This window comes from Sminthopsis crassicaudata, chromosome 5 (genome assembly GCF_048593235.1).
Source record: "Sminthopsis crassicaudata isolate SCR6 chromosome 5, ASM4859323v1, whole genome shotgun sequence".
In the NCBI taxonomy this organism is placed as follows: domain Eukaryota; kingdom Metazoa; phylum Chordata; class Mammalia; order Dasyuromorphia; family Dasyuridae; genus Sminthopsis; species Sminthopsis crassicaudata.
The window spans coordinates 71473710-71489182 of NC_133621.1; the positions used below are offsets into that span (position 1 = coordinate 71473710).

Genomic DNA, 15473 nt, shown 5'->3' on the forward strand with positions numbered 1-15473 from the left:
AGGTGCCTGAGGGGCTCAATTCACCTCCAACACAAGTTGACTAAACTGTCTTAATCTGCAGACCAATTTTCTCTACAGCCCCCTAAGGAAGGAACTTGTTGATTTTGGCAGTGTTTACCTTTCCTACAAACAAATTCAACATTTTCCAGACTGGCTGGCTCTTAAAAATCACTTGAGAGTTGGGGAAAAAAAAAATCTGCCCCCAGGCTGCACCAGTATTTTTTTTCCCTTATGTTCTAGGAAAGGCTTTTGTGTTCCTCACAGCTGTTTGAGGATAATCCATGGAGTCAAGATTATTCAGTCAGGAGAGTGGTCTATAGAATTCTTGGCGTATAGTACCTTTAAGTAAAGAAAGGGAAAAAAAATAACTGTCAGATAAATGGAATAGCTTTAGTTAATGAAATGATATCTTGAACTACCTGTATGGGGGAAGAGAAGAAGGAAGTTATGACCTTTTCCCATTGAAGTATAATGTTGGATTTTAGGAAATTTTATTTTTAATTTAGGGAACAATAGCATTTTATGAATAATGAGGTTGCATTTCTAGTAGTTTTTACTACAAAGGTATTCACCAATGTTTGAGAAATCTCATAATTGGATCATGGCTTTGTCCTAATATTCCTCATTATTTAATTACTTTCTCTCTCTCTCTCTCTCTCTCTCTCTCTCTCTCTCTCTCTCTCTCTCTCTCTCTCTCTCTCTCTTTTTCTCTTTCTCCTTCCTTCCTTCCTTCCTTCCTTCCTTCCTTCCTTCCTTCCTTCCTTCCTTTCTTCCTTCCTTCCTTCCTTCCTTCCTTCCTTCCTTCCTTCCTTCCTTCCTTCCTTCCTTCCTTCCTTCCTTCCTTCCTTCCTTCCTTCCTTCCTTCCTTCCTTCCTTCCTTCCTTCCTTCCTTCCTTCCATCCTTCCTCCTTCCCTCCCTCCCTTTTTCCCTCCCTCTCTTCCTTCCTTTCTTTTTATTTCTTTTCTCTTCTCCCTTGTCTCTTTTCCTTTTCCTCTCTTTTCCCTTCCTCTCTTTTTTCTTCTCTCTTCTCCCCTTCTCTTCATTTCCCCACCCCTCCCCTCATTTCCATTTAGTAGTAACCCTTCTCCTTCTCCCATACATAATAATAATGTGCATTGGCTGCTAGATTAGCTGCAATTGTTACTGGCCAAGGTAGTCTAGTTCATATTTTCAAAAATAAAGTGTAATAATGCACTTGTTTGTGCAAATTCCCTCACATCTGTTTTTTTTGAAAGATCATCCAGATGTTACTAAATATTCTGTCATTGCTATGGCTGATACATTGGGGAGGCTGCAATAAATAACTATTTTGATTACCAAAATTTTCCTGATCCACAAAACAAAGTAATTTGGTTCTATTTCTCACTTGATCCATTACATTTGACTCTTTCAGTGAATTAAAGTCTGTGAATACTCCCCCCTCTAGGCTATGTTTTTTTTCCCACCCATTATTGAGAATTGAAGAATTATGTTTCTTTGCTTCTCACTTGTGAGGATCCCTTTTCTTGGGCAGAATTTTCAGTCTTTCTCAGAGCTTTCAAACTTTTTGTTCCCATTTCCTGTATTTCTGGGAATGGAGAGCATGAATTGACATCGCCAATTTGTCTTTTCATCTTTCAAATTTTTAATTGTTTTAGAATTTGCTGCCTCAATTCCTCTCTGCTGTATATCCTTGCTTCTTTGTCTCTGTATCTCTAATTCTTTGTTTCATTCAGTATCTATCTCTTTCACTTTCTGTCTTTGTTTCTGTGGGCATGTCTACATCTCTCTCCCCACTTCCTTTCCTTCCCTTCCTCCTCCTTTGCCTTTCTCTCAAGCTTTCCTTTACCCTTCATTTTCCTTTTAGTTTTTGATCATGTTTCTGCTTCTTTGTCAGCTATCTCAGAAATAGCCTTCAGGTATGTCTGATTTTTTTCTCTTTTTCTTTTCCCGATTTTCCCACTCAATTCTGCAAACAAAGAATTCTCTCTCTGTCTCTGCCTCTCTCTGTCTTTCTCCCTCTTTTCTAAGATTCTCTTTTGTCTAGCTCTTTTCTTTTTTCTGCCCCTCTCTTTGCTTAGAACAGTGTTATTAACAAAGTGATTTACTGTTCTGATTCTGATTCTGCAGTTGTTCAGTTTTGCCATTGGAAGCCAAGCCCTAACTGGCACCACTATGTCTGTCTTGTGTTACTGGGCTGTGGGGATGGGTTGGGGGAGAAAGGGAAACAACTATTTGAGACTTCATTCCTAGAGGTATACTAAAGTGAAGGGACCAAGTCTTTAATACTTTTAAAATAACATTTCAGAAGAAACCTGAATCTTGGCTAGACTCACCAGTTATTTGGCTGGAATGCATGAACCTGAACTGAGTTTTGCGTCACCCTTTCCCCATCTCATGAGAACTGAAGTGGAATTCTCATTTAGGGTGAAAACCAGAGCTTAGTTATTGTTGGAACTTAATAGAAATGGTTTCCATCCATATTGTGAACAAAGGAGAAAAGGGATAAATTTAAAATTTGGGAGTTGGGAAAGAGAATTGCTGGCACTTCCTCACTCCTCACTTGACCAGAATTGCTTATTTTTTAATAGGCTTATTTCTTGCTTCCTATTTCTTAAACCCTTATTTTATGTGGAACATTGATAGTTTTGAGGTTTATAAATGAAAAATCATAAAAACTCAACTTTTTTTTTTTAAACAGGGACTTGAAATATGATCAATGTCTTCTACTGAATTTAACTTTAGAGTTCACTAGTTGGTTTGAGGACATAGATTTCATAGAGTCTTTTACAGAGTAAGGTATATGAGAGTTAGCTTTGATACTAGTTGGGAATTCATTGACATATAACCTCTTTGAATCACAATTTTTTCATCTATAAAATGTGAATATTGATGGTGACACATTACTTGTCTCACAGAATTGCTAAGAAAAGCATTTTTCAAAACTTAAAGATTAATTTACATGTGAGATTTTTTCCTAGACCATAAACTTTATGTGGGTAAGGATTATCTGTCATTTAAACCTTATACCATATTCAACACGTTCTGACCATAGAATATGGTTAATCAATATTTTTGAATTAGTGAATTTTGAATGAATATGTTAATAGGAAGTCTCATGTTGTGCTGTTGCGATTTCCATTTGGAAAAGACTGGGTTCTTGTTTACAGGAACACATGGTGTTATATAATGGAAGGACCCTGATTCCCAATTTGGAGCATTTGCAGATATTTTTAACTGATTCATACCTGGTAACCATTTGGTAAAAAGAATAAGACTGTTGATTAGCATCTAAGCTAGAATCAAGATTATATTTAAAAAGTACCAATGGATCAAAGAGTGACTCCTCTTACACCTTTATGCCTAGCTGCTAAATGGATATAGGAGACATAGAGACAAAGCTTTTTGGCAGAAAAAATTTTCCACATCTTCAAGTAACCCACTCTTTTACCCTTAATATATGCCATGTTGATTTGGAGTATAAAGTGAGGTATGAGAGTAGCAAGATCTCAATTCTGTGTAATTCTTAACAAGTCTGCTCTTTAACTAACATGTCTACTGGTCCCAGAAACTAGTTATTGCCAATTAAGCCAGCAGAGATTTTCTAGCCGCTTAGAAATGTTCTTTATGTGCATAGATTTTAACAAGCTGCCAGAAACAATTAAAAGAAATCAGAAAACATATTAGATGATGCTGCCCATTTTTTGTTGAAGTATTCCTGATCGTTTTAGTGAAATTTTCTTAGGGTCACAGCTTGCTTTTATTTGTTTCCCATCTATTTTCCATGAAGAGAAGAAAATTTAGTAAGACACCATTTTATTTGCAAGGTTCCTCTGCTCAGATTTAAAATGATAATGAAAGTATGGAAGAGAAGAATGGGATTGGTTAAAAAGCTACAGATTTCTATAGAGTTTTTAGTAATAGAAATATAAGAATAGGTGACAATCACATTGACCCTCTATGGATTGCAAAGTACATTTCATACACTATCTCTTTTGATTTTCAAAACAATCTTGAGATTGGCATTGCTGGAATTTTCCCCCTTTTAATTTGAAGAAATCTGAAATTCTAAAAAAAAAAAAACCTAAATGGCTTGCTTACAGCCACATAGACATGTCAGAGGTGAAGTCTAAATCAAAGACTTCTTGTCTCCATGTCCAGTACTTTTTTACTTAGTCCATATTATTTATCTGGGTTATAACCCATTTGTAGACATTAGTCTTGCACTTATCTCTGCTTGGAATTCTATCCCCTAATGTGGAAAACTATTGTTTCCTTTAAAACCACCTAAATTGTCAACATAATTTAAAAGAGGCTTGTTAGCAATGCAAATATGAAGTGACCTATACAAACTGGGAAAGGACATAATCAAAGTTATAAAGCTCATTAAAAGGTATCCTGAGATTTCTAGGCTTTGATATTCCAGCTTTGATTAGTTAGGAAGAAAACAGCACACACAATCAATCAACAGGTATCTTACAAACCACCTACAGTTTCTTTAGTATTGTGCTAGGTATTATGGAGCAGTGAAAAAGTATAGGAATTGACATTTTAAAGGGCTATAATTCTCCCAGTGAGATTATATGACTGTAATTGATGAAATACTATTTTAGTTGAATCAAAACTGTCAGAGGCCAAGAGGTGACTATAAAGCTGCATGCTGGGTATAAGTAGACTGTAGTATACTATTATAAACTGAGTTACTCTTCAGACCAAGGATTTCAATCTTACAAAACTCAAAACTCAGAAAGATCTTGTTTTGAAGCTCACCTCTAAGTCATTTAACCTTTTAATGCCCCAAACAACTCTCTAAGACTATAAGTTATAGAGTTCATTCTGAGCAAAGATAAATGCTAGAGAGTATGAAAAGGGTATCAGAGTAGAAGAAGGAGGAAGAGGAGAATTAAGCAGATGAAGGTGTTATCAACTAGACCCTACAAAACAGGACGGGGTGCTGTATGTCTGATTATATTGGAGTTCTCGATATCTATCTCATTAATCAGATTCAGTCAATTATTGACTTCTAATTTCACTGATACCTACATTTTAATATCATATACCCACTTCTCAGCAAATATTCTATCAAATCACAATAGTGTCTCTAGCCCATTTCTATAATATGTGTAAATGTAGAAATCCAGGCAGATTATGGAGACATATGGAGCCAAAGTTGGAGTGCTTAGAATTGTTACTGGTGGCAACACTTGTAATTTCAATGGATATTCCAAGAAGCTCAAAGATTTATAGGTACCATGTGAACTGGAATTGTCATTTGTTATGTGGAATTTTTACATGATGCTTTCATCTAACTTTACTGAATAAGGTAAATGGAGGACAGATATGATAAGGCAACTACAGACATAAAAACCTTTCATTCCTTCTATCTAGAACCTACTTAAGGTACCTTAAGGAAGTCTTTATTATTTAAAAATGTTATACCTCACACTTTGGCTTTTACCTCTCCTTGGTGCTGACCTTACCTGCTGTGCCCCTTTCATCTTTACTGGTCTTAATCCTATAAGTGATGCCATATTTAGGTTTTGTTCTTTTTCTGGCACTTATATGAAATGGTAACAGAGACTTACTTTCTGTGTGTGTGTGTGTGTGTGTGTGTGTAATTCACTTGGTTATCTTCAAAACCTTGTTTGTGCTATTAAGCTATTATTAAAGCTTAAGCCTCTGTCAGATGCTAGCATTGTCATTCTTTTGTTATTTCCCTCCCTCCCCAAATTCGGCTTAGATTCTTAGAATCTCAGGATGAGAATTTTAGAGCAGGGGAAAAAAATACTTTTGAGGTCACTTAGGTGGACAGTCAAGCTTTTTATTTCACGGACAAGGAAATAGAAACTCAGGTTTTGTCTTGCCTAAGATCACATAGCTACTTAGAGACAAAGTTTTTCTACAACTAGAACTTTGTTATTTATAAATTAACTATACTTCTATTATTCCAGTTCAATAAAAGAAGGAGGCTTTGGCTAATTAATGAAGAAACACTATTTGCTAAATTTACTAAACTTCTCAGTGCCTTCTAGAAACTCAGAGAGTGGGTAAACTTTGCCATATATCATGCTACCCCTTAAATCATGTTGTCAACTTAGAAGTATAACTGGTGAAGATACTTGCAATTTCAATGGCTGTTCCAAGAAGCTCAAAGATTTATAGGTATTATGTTAACTGGAATTGTCATTTGCCATGTGGAATTTTGCATGATGCTTTCATCTAACCTTACTGAATAAGTTAAGTGGAGGATTTCCTTATATAGAAAAACTAACCTAATAGCAACAGACTAAAATGGTTGTTAGAATCATTAGGTGAAAGGATAAAAGAAGTTTAGAAGACTGAAGCAAAATCAGTTGTTTTGTAAATTTGTGTGTTCAACAATGGGAGTTCTCCAAATCTAGTTTAAAACTAAATCCCGCCATTATGCTTTCCATTCATCTTCATGACTTCTCCCCTCAGCCTTCTGACACTCCAGCACCCATTTTGAGCTACTCTGCTCCTGGATGGGAGTAGTATCCAAAAACTTAGCCTGACCTAAACCTATTGCTATCTGGACATCTTAGTATTATGCTGAAGAGTATGCCCTTCGCCTTCCCTCTTCACGTTTATTTGTGGGAATTGTATCAAATTAATACTATCAGGCCTAAAATAGACATGCCAGCCATACAACTTATGATTCCATTCAAAACACTATTCATGTTACCCGCCAAAACATTTCCCTCTTGATACCATTTCTCAATATATGTTGCCTATGATTATTAGAACGTAAACTTCTTGAGTGCAGAGGCTGTCCTGTCGTTTTTATAGAACAATATCTAGTGTAGAGCAAATGCTTAATAATGCTTTTAATTCATTCACCAAGGGGACTTTTGGCATGGAAAATCCCTCCACCATTATAAAAGAGCTTATGGACTCGGAGTGATGCATGAGCATTTATAGGTTAAGCCAATTACAAATGGTCACTCATTTAGTATGTGTCACAGGCAGGAACTGAAACCTGTTTTCCTTATTTCAAGGTCAGCTCTCTAGCCATTATCTGCTGGCTCTGAAAGGTTAAGTGACTTTATCAATAGACTATGAAATTCATTATTTTCTAGCTTTGCTAAACTTCCCAGTGCCTTCAGGAGCTCATAGAATAGATAAACTTTGCTCTTTATTATGCCACATTTTAGACTTTTTCTTGTTAGGTTGGAAGTACAGAGTTTCCATATAAGCAGAGCTGACCTATCAAGCATGCTTATTGGATCTTTTGGCCAAAGGATAGTGTAGATTCAGAAGGCTGATTCTAAATCAGACAAATTTTTTTGAACTTGTAAGTTTATCTGGGAGTACTGTATGAGGGAGAGACTTATATATTGTTCCCAATACTCACTGTGCTTGGTGCAGAAATGTTATTTATTATTAAGAGTTGGGCTAAAAGAATTTTGTTCAGGAATACTTCAGGATCTAAAATAAGGACTCACCCAAATATAAATTCCAAATATAGTTTTAAATTCTCAGTATCAACCACGAACAGAAAAAATGTTTGTTGTTGTTAGTAACAGATAGGCATAGCACTCTGCACTTTATATGTCCAAGGGTAGGGAGTCATCGGAAGCTCTTAAACAAGGAATGACATAAAAGAAATGTCTTAGGAAAGCAGTATTTATTAAAATGGATTAAGAAAGTGAGAGTTTAGAGTCTAGCAGATTAGTTTAAACTATTATAATAATTCAACTGTGAGATGTGTCTACTCATTAAAATGTTTAAGAACGGGAACCCAAATATTAGCTAATATAAAGACATAGTGATATAATTGGGCCTTTACTACACTTAAACCCTATCATGCTGGCCTTCTCAGTAGCATGTAAAGCCATGCATTGTGCAGTATAGGCCATGTGCAAAACTTTCTAGTTTTCAAGAGTTGTATAGTTACCATTTGGCCAGACTTGCGTAAAGATATGCTAGTTGAACCTTTTCTGGTTCTTCTCATATTTTGTCAAAATAAATTTATTTCCCCTAATAAGAAGTAAGTAAACTTATGTTTGTGATTATATTTAATAACTGTGTTTGATTTTAGAAAACATCTATTAATCATATAACCTCTTATTAATGTAAGAGCCCAAACATTTATATAGTTCTTACTGTATTCCAGATATCATGTTAAGAGATTTATAATTATATTCATTTTTCCTCACAATAACCATTAGATGTATGTGCTATTATTATCCTCATTTTATAGATAAGGAAATTAAGGCAAACAGAAGTTAAGTGAATTTTGGGGTAGCTAGTAAGTGTCTGAATCCAGATTTGAACTCAGTCTTCCTGACTTCCACCTACTTGTCCAGATAATTTGAGGCAAAATGGCAACAACCCATTGAATTTGTTTGGTTTGGTTTTCCTAGTAAGTTTCCTTCTTCCTCCCTCTCTTTTTTGGTCCTGTCTCCCTCCCTCCCTCCCTCCCTCCCTCCCTCCCTCCCTCCCTCCCTCCCTCCCTTCCTTCCTTCCTTCCTTCCTTCCTTCCTTCCTTCCTTCTTTCCTTCCTTCCTTCCTTCCTTCCTTCCTTCCTTCCTTCCTTCCTTCCTTCCTTCCTTCCTTCCTTCCTTCCTTCCTTCCTTCCTTCCTTCCTTCCTTCCTTCCTTCCTTCCTTCCTTCCTTCCTTCCTTCCTTCCTTCCTTCCTTCCTTCCTTCCTTCCTTCCTTCCTTCCTTCTTTTACAAATTTGCCAGTCAACAACTCATCTGTAATTTATAATCTTGGAGAGTGCTTGGGAGAACTGATAAGTCAACTGAGTTTCCATGGTCTTAAAGCTTGTTGGAACATGACTTGAGTCCCACATTTTCTTATTCAAAGGCCAGGCCATTTCAATTTAGTAAATTTAATTCATGTTGATGATGATGTATTTAGCATTTTATTATAAGTAAAAATTTTAAATAGAACCTGATTTTTAATTGCAGAAAAGAGATGCTAGAGAAGGTATATTATATTAAACTAGATCATGGTGCTTTGAAATGATTACTTTTATGATTCTGATGACTATAAACTCCCTGAAGGAAGGGAACTTCATTATTTATCTTTGCATCCATCTCAGTGACTACAATATGACTTTGATGGAAGAGTTGTTTCATAAATGTTTCTTAGAATCTGAAGTTATACAGACATTATCAAAGAAGAACATTTGACATTATCTTTGCTTCATATAACAGATAGATTTCATGACCATTAACAGGAAAGGCAAGGACAATAAATCATTAGTGGCTTCTTACATTACTGATTTTTTCCTCATCCCTATATCTACATCATCATTTCTCCTCATTTATAGAAACAAAGGCCCAGCAGACAAGTGTTTAATAATCAGATTTTTCTCTTGACCATGAGACCTCATTATTCCCAACTGTCCCTCTCATTGTACATATTGGTTTTATTGCACATCCATGCTATGAGCCCTCGAAATTACTGGAAAAAAATTCAAGAATTTGGACTTTATTTTAGGTTTGAGTTTCTAATGAGTCAAAAAAGCCTGGATGGCTAAAGAATGAGCTTCTGTGTTTCTTAACTCTATCGATCTCATTTTTCTTTCTTAGTATTCCATGTTTTTTATAGCTCTTACAAAATATTCCCATGAGCACAGTAAACATTTTTATCAACTACATTTTTTACAGGTTAAAAAAAAGCAACCACATTTTAAGAAGCTTAGTCAAGCTGACAAAGTCAATGCCGGGTCATTTTAGTCTCAGGAATCAGAGATTAATGTAGTAATTATTGTGTGTGTTACTTTTAGGATGAAGATCAGTGTTATGCTTACAAAAGTAGACACAAATTTATTGTTCTACATTCGTTTTCTCTAGGTGGTCATGAAAACATGCACAGTTTTAGGACTTTTCTCCCTCAGTGTGTATAGATGTGATTGAAGTAGAAACTTTTGCATTTTCATAGATCTAACTAAACATCTTGGATAATAACTGTGTTTGTATACTATGAAGAAAATAATTTTATAGACAATTAATTTTTTAAAGTTAAAAAAAAAAAACTTCAGCACCAATACAGTAGATCGCTTGAGTAGGTTATTAGCATTTAGTGTTATAAATTCCAACATAGTGTATAGCTATGGTATAGGTTATTAGTATTTAACAATTTAATTCAGTTCAATAATCATTAAGTATCTACTATGTTCTAGATACTTTTTCTAGGCAACAGAAATAGAAAGGCAATAGTCATTCTTAATAAATTATTGAAGAAGCCATGGATGATGTAGCTGAAAACTTGCATAACATATTAACTCATTCAAAAGTCATACAGAAGGTGGAGGAGAAAGAATTGGCTTATGGATTAGGAAACTGAAACTATTCCAGCTGATGTAATCAGCAATTATGATTTAGAATTGTTGATTTTCCATTCACTCCCTTGAGTAGTAAGAAATAATTCATATTTATCTAATGTTTAAAGATTGAGAAAGAACTTTCAAAATTTTTTCTCCCTCTCTCCCTCCTTGCCTTCCTCTTTCCCTCCTTCCCTTCCTCTTTCCCTCCTTCCCTCCCTCTCTTCCTTCTTTCCTTCCTTCCTTCCTTCCTTCCTTCCTTCCTTCCTTCCTTCCTTCCTTCCTTCCTTCCTTCCTTCCTTCCTTCCTTCCTTCCTTCCTTCCTTCACTTCTTCTTCTTCCTCCCTTCCTTTTCTTCCTTCTTCTTCTTCTTCCTCCCTTCCTTTTCTTCCTTTCTCCTTCTTCTTCCTTTCTTCTTCCTTCTTCTTCTTCCTTCTTTCTTTCTTTTTCTTCTTCCTTTCTTCTTCTTGTTTCTTCTTCCTTCTTGTTTCTTCTTTTTTTTCTTCTTGTTTCTTCTATACATATATATATGTATGCATATACATATATATATATTATAAACACAACTAAAGTTATTGTTAGTAATGCTTACAGATAGAGAAATTGAATACTAATGGTAACAAACTAATTTTTCCCTGAAGCATGATTTGAACTCATATTTTCTAACTTTAAATCTTATCTTCTTTTTACCACACCATGCTGCCTCTCATGTGAATTGCTGATCTTATTCTAATGCTAATTTTATTTTAGTCACAAGGATATGAAGTTCTGAAGTCAAGCAGTTAACAGAGAGAGAGAGAGGTAGATAAAATTAAACCATTGAGGAATTTAGGAAGTATAGAATAAAATGAGATCACTTTCAAAATAGTGTAAAAGAGTAAATCTATGTCCCACTTATTGCTTCTAGAAGTTGAGTGGCATTCTATTGGTTGCTTATCTTAAAAAGTTTCATGCTCAAATGTTTTCTTAACATTAGTCTGTCAAGCATAATGTTGTTTTCTCTTCATGTAGAATCTGTAATTTAGAGGACAGAACTGATTCAATGGATTCTTCCTAGATATGAGGGGTCTTGTGAATGAAGAAATACTTTACGTGCTTGGTTAATATTTATGTTCTATTTTACAATTTTACCCCCATATATGTAAGCCTTTTTATTCCATTTGTTGCCGTTTGCTATCAATATCAAGATTGTTCTTACAGTGTTGCAGAGTGTCAAGTAATTACTTAGGTGTCTAGGAAAAATAGATATTAAAAAAATATTTCAAACAGTATTTGTGCTGGTAATTCTAAGCATAATGTTCATGGATCTATCTTATATATCATGGGAAGAACCACTTCTTTATTCTCTAGGTGAACAGATTGACTTAGAAATTGATTTATAACCTTGGCATGCTTTGTAGGCATAAAACATATTAAGTCAGGCTTCCTTTTGCTAAAACATGTTCTTTGTTCCAGCCAGACAGACCTCTGTTCTGTTTCCTGATTATGACACTCCATCAACCACTTTTGTACCCTTGTATAAGCTGCCTCTCATTTCTGGAATGCTCTCCCTTTTTACTTCTCCCTCTCAGATTTTCTAATTTCCTTCAGGGCTTACTCAGTTGGCACCTCTCACATGACATCTTTCTTAAATTAATTGCTAGTGGTCTTACCAGTTTTATTTTGTATTTATTTTCTACTATTGTTCCTCCCCATTCCTCTAAGCAGTAGAATATAATCCCATTTATAGTGGGAACTTTTTTTCATTTTCATCTTTGTCTAGCATCTTACCTTGCAAATAGTAGGTCCTTAGTAGTTTCTTGATGAATTCAGCTGAATAAAATGGATCACAGGAAATATATTCTCATGTGGGAAATAAAATGCTGGGTATATACTAATAACTCTTGAACCATCAATTCTGGCTTTAAGTGAATTATTTAAACTGTTGAAGCAAGAGTTCTAGGATTCATTTACTAATACCTCTGAGTTCCATCTTCTTGTGTTCTTTCTTCTAATACTTGTATTTAGCAAATCATCTCCATTTCCAATTCAATAAAATATACTCACAGCAACATTTATAATTAAATAGCATTGTTCACATGCAAAAACCAAATGCTGGTTCTTATGAAATGCCTCAGTTAACTGATAGCTTGAATGGACAAAGGAAGGATCCAATGGGAACAAAAAGTAACAGTTCGATTTGAAAGTGGCATTTCTCCTACTGGAAGTGTCACATAAGTCACATGATGATGTATCCAACTTCAGTTTTTGCTGTATCATATCTTACATCTGACATGAAGTGATAGCTTTAATCTTTCTGCTCCTTTGGTTATTTTCCCACATGTCAAAATAAAAGCCAGCAGGGGAGGGTAAGAAACTTTCCTAAATACATACATTCCATTATTATCCATTTTCCCTATAAGATTGACTAGCACAAGCCTGTGACATAAAAGTAAGGAGTTAATAGGTATCAAAAAGTTGGTTACTAGGCAAATAGGAAGCTGCAGCTTATTGAACCCTTCTCTTTAATGAGCCATTAGCAGTCACAAGAACAGAAAAAAAAAAAAAAAAAACATACCTCAAAGAGGATCTATGATCAGGCGATTGGTACAGTGGAAAAGGCTAGAGAAGTCTCTAACCAGAGGCTTGGTGATCACTTGTCAGAGATACAGCAGAGGGGGTCATGCTGTAAGCACAGCTTGACCTAGGATGTCTTTTTTCTATGACAGAATTCTTATAAAGAGGCAGAATAAGAAATAGAGAGGGATGAGGAATGAGGAAATGAGGAATTTTGTCTTGATTCTGATTTCATTGAACTACATGATCTTGGGAGAAAGCATTTGGTTTCTTTGTGTTTTAGATTCTTCCAATAAATGATTGAAATGGTTAGATAAAATATTGTTGAATGTCTTTTCTAGCTTTAAAATCTGACATCTTTTTGTGATTTTCGACTTTGTAAAGCAGTCTTCCTTGTATCCTTGCTTCATTTGACCTCTAAAAAGAAAATAAGCAACTCCAATATTCAGTTAGAGCAATTTGTGAAACAAATGTCTTCTAGTTCAATCCCCTTACTTTTAACAGATGAGGAAACTTGGCAATTGATTAGGCCTATGCTGTAAGCTTTAGAGATACTATTTGTATCCTTATCTATCCTGTTTCTCTTTCCCACTCCTTCATCTTTATACCATTTCTTTGAGATTATCTCCAACCTAATTTGCATGTATCTTGACTGTGTAGAATGATTTGTATGTGGCCTCCTATAAGACCATGAGTTTTTGAGAGCTAATAGTTTTTATTGTTGTTTAATTTTTGTCTTTGTATTTGCAGTGCCTAGCACAATTCTTGGTGCTGAGTAAGGAGTGAATAAAATTCTAGTTGACTAGACTTATTGGCAAAATAACTTTTTCTGGATTGTAGCATAGTTAGGTGCTAGAGAAATGGCTGAGCATTCTCTTTGAAACTATTAGAAATGAGTAGCCACTTCTTTGGGGATTTGTAAAGGGGAAATCCCTGCCTGAAGGCAGAGATGAACTAGTTGAGGGTTTTCTTGCAGCTATATAATATTATGAACCATAGAACTTAACTCTAAAGTCACTGTTATAATTCATGTTCCTGCAGATACTTACCAATGACTGATGATAATCATTATAGAGGTTAGTCTGTTTTATTTTTATTGATGATGGGAAGGTTGGACAAATACTTGTATACATTTTTTTTGTAAAGAGATTAGAGATATAAATTATAAAAGTAAAGTATCTGATGTATTCTGATGGAAGTGGAAATCTTCAATATAAAGAAGATCCAACTCACTTCCAGTTGATCAATGATGGACAGAAATATCTATACCCAGAGAAGGAACACTGGGAAGCAAATGTAAATTGTTAGCACTACTGTCTATCTACCCAGGTTACTTATACCTTTGGAATCTAATGCTTATTGTGCAACAAGAAAATGGTATTTACACACATATATTGTATCTAGGTTATATTGTAACACATGTAAAATGTATGGGATTACCTGTCATGGGGGGGGGAGGAAGTGGAGGGAGGGAGGGGATAATTTGGAAAAATGAATAAAAAAAAAAAAAAAAGTAAAGTATCTGAGCCAAAAAGATAAACGGACATAATGATGGTTAAGATATTCTAATTTTGGCTCTTTTAATGCATCAATCTTGTGTCAACAGTATCAGTAGTGAAATGTGTAGAAACTATTGGAGAAAAATGATAAAACCTCTCTATGAAAGACTTGATAAGCAATTGATTCCCTAAAAACTCTTGGGTAGCTTCTGGCTTTTTTCCTTTACTGTGTGTTACTCTTATCCATGTAATGAAATATTGCATTTGAGTGGAGGTCTGATAAAATTTCATAGTTCTCAGTATTGTGTTAAAAGCAATATTTATTTTGCCCTAAAATAAAACATAAAATAGAATTTGATTTATGTATTCCAAATATTTGAACTTGTTTAGCATTATATCCTTTCAGTGATATTTTATGCTCTATTAAAACAATCTTGCTATTTGAGAAAATTAAAAGCATCTATCCTATTTTGAATATCTTTCTTATTTTACTTTCTTTTTAACATAAAAGTATAAACAGTGACTTTGCAACTCTTTGTTTCAGTATAATTGCCAGAAATTTTAAATAATAGAAAAACAAATTAAAATACACATGTTGAAGAATATTTCCTTTAGCTTGCTAATTGTTTCCAAAATTGCATACCATTCAATACTGAAACATGGTTTTAGCAACACATATTTGTACTCTTGTATCTCATAAACTACCAAGAATAAAAAGGGGCTTTGATCACATTAGTTGCTAATAAATGGAAATATAATTTCTCTAAAATGATAGAGAAAATAGAGATAATAGAGAAAATATTCTGTTTTTGTTTGTTTGTTTTTTTCAAATGGGAACATGCTTTATATATATAAAAACACAGCACTTCCTGGTTCTGATAATAAAGAACATATTCAAAAATACATGCTATTTTGACTGATGCCCTTTAAAAAGACACATTTTTCAAAGCCATTATTACTTTGGCATGGATTTTAGATGATAGTTAATGAATTATTAATAGAATGCTAAAAATGCTAAAAATGTTATATATTGGATTACTGGCATTATTGCTTTGTTCCTTATGATTTGGGAAAGTTTGCTTTCTTAAAAAGCTAAATGAACAGTAGTAAATTAAGAGAATGAAGCCACTTTCTTGTTTGCA

The 15473-nt window shown here is 34.5% G+C and overlaps 1 long non-coding RNA gene across 1 annotated transcript in view; it reads right to left on the bottom strand.

Moving 5' to 3' along the window:
• Nucleotides 1–201: 201 nt before the first annotated feature.
• Nucleotides 202–15473, bottom strand: part of LOC141542361 (uncharacterized) — a 55379-nt gene continuing 40107 nt past the window's right edge. The window contains exon 4 of the long non-coding RNA XR_012482137.1: nt 202–339. This is a non-coding gene — a long non-coding RNA (uncharacterized LOC141542361). The remainder of the gene's footprint in view (nt 340–15473) is intronic.